This window comes from Chelonoidis abingdonii, chromosome 10 (assembly GCF_003597395.2).
Source record: "Chelonoidis abingdonii isolate Lonesome George chromosome 10, CheloAbing_2.0, whole genome shotgun sequence".
Classification (NCBI taxonomy): Eukaryota; Metazoa; Chordata; order Testudines; family Testudinidae; genus Chelonoidis; species Chelonoidis abingdonii.
Window position 1 is genome coordinate 67,897,039 of NC_133778.1, and position 4,192 is coordinate 67,901,230.

The following is a 4,192-nucleotide window of genomic DNA, read 5'->3' on the forward strand; positions in this document are numbered from 1 at the left end:
GGGAGAGAGCAGGTGCCGGTGAGCGGCAGGGTGGGGTGCTGCCGAGGTGGCTCCTACCTTTGTCCCCGGGGAAGGGAGGGAAAGGCAGGGGCTGGAGGGAGGGAAATGTTACCGGTTCGAAACGCCCCTGTGCAAAGCAGCTGCCTTGTGCTACCCAGCCGCGGGGAAACCTCCCTGCTTAACCCGTTAGTTGCTGAATATCTTTGTTACCCCGCCCACAATGTGCCGCCAAAGCACGGTTCTCCGTTACGTGAAACAAAATCCAGGATTAAAGTCCGCGTGTCATTCCGCCTCCCTGAGCCCGTTTATCTGCAGGCGCTGAAGCGATCACCCGAAATTGCATAGACAGGCCAAGAGGCGCTGTAAAACCGAGGCAAGGGGCAGAAGACGGTGTTTGTAACAGCCTGGATCCAACAGGGCTGCAACCCCGCTGCAAAGTGTTTATAACACCCCTTCTTTGCATGCCTATAGCCTCTCTTAGGCAGGGGGCACAAAGCCGCCTAGAGGAGCCTTGTCTAAACAGGAAGGGTCTACCCGTATATTCATGGATAGCTACATCCCCGGGGGACAGACTCCTGGAGAAAAGTGGCTTTTTTACCTTTAGCATAAATTCCTTCCTAAGCAAGGTAAGTGAAACCAAGAAAAGCCACTGTTATCAGGGCCGGCGCAACCATTTAGGCGACCTAGGCGGTGGCCTAGGGCTCTAGGATTTGGGGAACGCTATTTTCTTCAGCAGCGACCACTGCGGCTGGATCTTCGGCCCCGGTCCCTGCCGGCATTTAGGCAGAGGGAGCTAGGGCAGGGGGGCGTGGGGAGGGCCGCCTGCAGCAAAGTAAGGAGGGGGGCAGCACGCAGGGGAAGTCCCCGCCCCAGCTCACCCCTGTCCCGCCTCCTCCCCAAGCACGCCATGGCTGCTTCACTTCTTCCACCTCCCAGGCTTGCGGCGCCAATCAGCTTAGGTGCCGCAAGCCTGGGAGGCGGGAGAAGTGAAACAGCCGCAGCATGCTTGGGGTGGAGACAGAGCAGGGGTGAGCTGGGGTGGGGGGGTGCCTCAGGGCAGAGAGTGGGTGGTGGGGAGCTGCCACGGGGGGAGCGCCTCAGGGCGGAGGGGGGGAGCTGCCGGGTGTGGGGGAGAGGCGCAAGGTGGAAGTTTCGCCTAGGGCGCGAAACATCCTTGCACCAGCCCTGACTGTTATATTGGACTAAGACCACCCACTGGTCTAACTGTTTAAATTCATACCTTAAATTATGCCAGAAAACATTCCCATGGAAACTACGCCTTAGTCTTGTAACGCCCACTATTCAGTAGGTCAGTGTCATCTCCATTTTCTAGGTAGGGAAACCGAGGCACAGAACAATTCAGTGACTTGTTGAAGATTAGGCATGCTGAGGCCGTGGCAGAGCACAAGAATCCAGAACAAGTCCCCTAGTCTACCCAATAGACCACTCTGTCCCCCAATTTCACTCTATCTGATTTTGCATTTGCAGATGACTGAGCCACCCAGATTTTAATGGACACTGCAACCCTAAGACCTCCATGGAGAAGTTTCTGTTAAGAATGCTGTGTTAGATTCTGTGATTCTCCTGTGGCAGCACTACCTGATGTGATATTCAGGATTTCTGCATGACAGTGGGTGACTATGACAACAAACAGACTTCATAAGAACTGCAGACTTAAACCGTGGGCTCAATAAGAAGCCAGCAGTAGGTTACATCTCTCCATGGCCAGACTGGAGGAATTGCTCACAGCTTTAACTCTGTCAAGAGATCATGATCTGTTTCCTTTCTCTCTCAGGTAAAAGGCAGTGTCTGTGTTTGGAGGGCTGGGTTCAGCTGATAACATCTCTGTCTAGGACTCATCACTGCACACGCACTGTTCCTATTCTTTGGGCTAAATAGGGGAACTCAAAGGGTTATTTGGGAATACAAAGCCATGTCCCAACTTGATATTTCTTTAGTGCCTTTATTGTCATGACCACCTGTGACTTTGTCTAAAATTGACAGTTACCTCTCAAACCTCCTGCATCCACCTGTCTCCCCCTCACATGCTTAGTCATTCTCTTAATCCTGCAAGCTCTCTGCTTCATTCTCTCTCTCATCTCCATGACTTTTCATATTTCCCAGTGTTTTGCCACAATCCTGTGATTCTCTGTAGTTCAGGGGACCGCAGCCTTGTTCACTATGTGACAGCATATGTTGCCTTTGCAGCAGTGTCCTTCCTGAGTCAGTGAGTTTCTGGCTCTGTGTGCTGAGGAGGGCTGCCACAATGCCTCACAGAAGGAAGAGAGGCTGCCAATATTTGACAGACCTGTTGGTGGTCTGTGAGGTACACATGTGTTCAGCCAGCCCTGCTGTCAGTGTCACCAGTTCAAATGGCTGGTGCCTCCTTCAGGGGACCTGCATCTGTTTGGGGTTACACAAACCAGGACAAACTCTAGACTTTGCAAAACTGACCAGGGGGTGTCTCTGACACATGGCTACCAGGGACACATGGCCACCCTTTCATATACACAGGTGTGTAACGCTATTATTACTGTAAAAAGCAACAAAGAGTCCTGTGGCATCTTATAGACTAACAGATGTATTGGAGCATAAGCTTTTGTGGGTGAATACCCACTTCGCCAGACGCATGTAATGGAAATTTCCAGAGGCAGGTATAAATATACAGGCCAGAATCAGTCTGGAGATAACAAGGTTAGTTCAGTCAGGGATGATGAGGCCCTCTTCCAGCAGTTGAGGTCTGAACACCAAGGGAGGAGGAATGTATTATCAAGGCCCCATGAATGTTCTCAGTTCTGGGCTGACTGGGAATACATCTACACAGCACCTGGGAGGTGTAATTCCCAGCGCAGGTGGCCACACATGCACTAGCTCTGCTTGAGCTAGCACAGAACGATAGCCGCGTGGTCACAGCAGCACAGGCAGTGGCTCAGACGAGCCGCCTAAGGGGGTTGGGTGGGATTGTACTTGGGTGGCTAGTCCAAGCTGTTGCCCGTGCTGCCACAGCCACACAGCTATTTTTAGACACTAGCTTGAGCAGAGCTAGGGTATGTATGACTGGCCATGCTAGGAATTACACCTCCCTCCCAGCTACTAATGTGTAGACATACCGTAGATGTTTGCTCCAACTCCCTCCTGCCCCCTGCCTTTCAGTCTCTTCACCTCAGCTTTACTCCATGCCTGAAGCTCAGATCTTTCTCCCCTCCCTCCTCTCACTTGCCCTGTCGCCTTCATCCTTCTTCCTTCCCTTGTCTTTCCATTTAGTTTATCCCCTCCTAACTAACCCACATGCCCCAACAAATTGTGGACCTAAATATTTGCTGCCATCACATTGTTCACTCTGCTTGCGTGTTCCCTTTCCCCACCCCGTATCTATCATGTGTATTAGACCCCAAGGCCTTCAGGGCAGGGACTGTCTCCTACTCTTTGTTTGCCCAGTTGCTAGCACAATGGGGCCCTGATTTGGGTTGATCCCCAGGCACTAAGATGATTAAAAAAAATAATAGCATTCTCTGTAACAAGCTGGATCTAAACTGTGCAACTGTTAGCAAACATTAATCTTTCATTATTCTTCTTATATCAAACTCTCATGATTACTTGACCAACCCCCCCCGAATCATTTCTGTAAGCCAAAGGTTCTGGCTGAATTCTGAAGAGTGTTTTCTTTTGGATACATGAACGTCTTTGTCCTAGTAAGACTGTCTGTTATTATCCACTCTGTACTCTGAACTTTAGCTAACCCAAGTGTGTTATGAATAAGCTGACCTTTAGCTGGACTATAGCATGTTATTAAATAGTAGATTGCGTGTCTTTTGTACTCTAAACTCTTGACCCTTAGGGAAATGTCCAGATGTCCGGAAAGGAACTACTTATAACTGATCTGGGGCAGGTGCTTTCGGTAATCTGTTGAAGGACGCTTTTAGCTTATCAATAATTATTCTACCAGATGATTTCTGTCATAGTGGCTTGGTTATAGATATCTTTTGCAATTGATAAAATAGTGGATGGTCGAACTGATGTCTTTAGCTTATCAATTATGTAAAACAGATACCATGAAAAGAAGTCCTCAGTCAATAGTTCACGTTCTTGGTCTCTTTTCTGTGAACATACATAGTATATAAAGAGATGCCTGTTATAGATGTATGCTGCAATGGACAAAATGGTGTAATTGAAAAGGGATGCTCATAAGTGC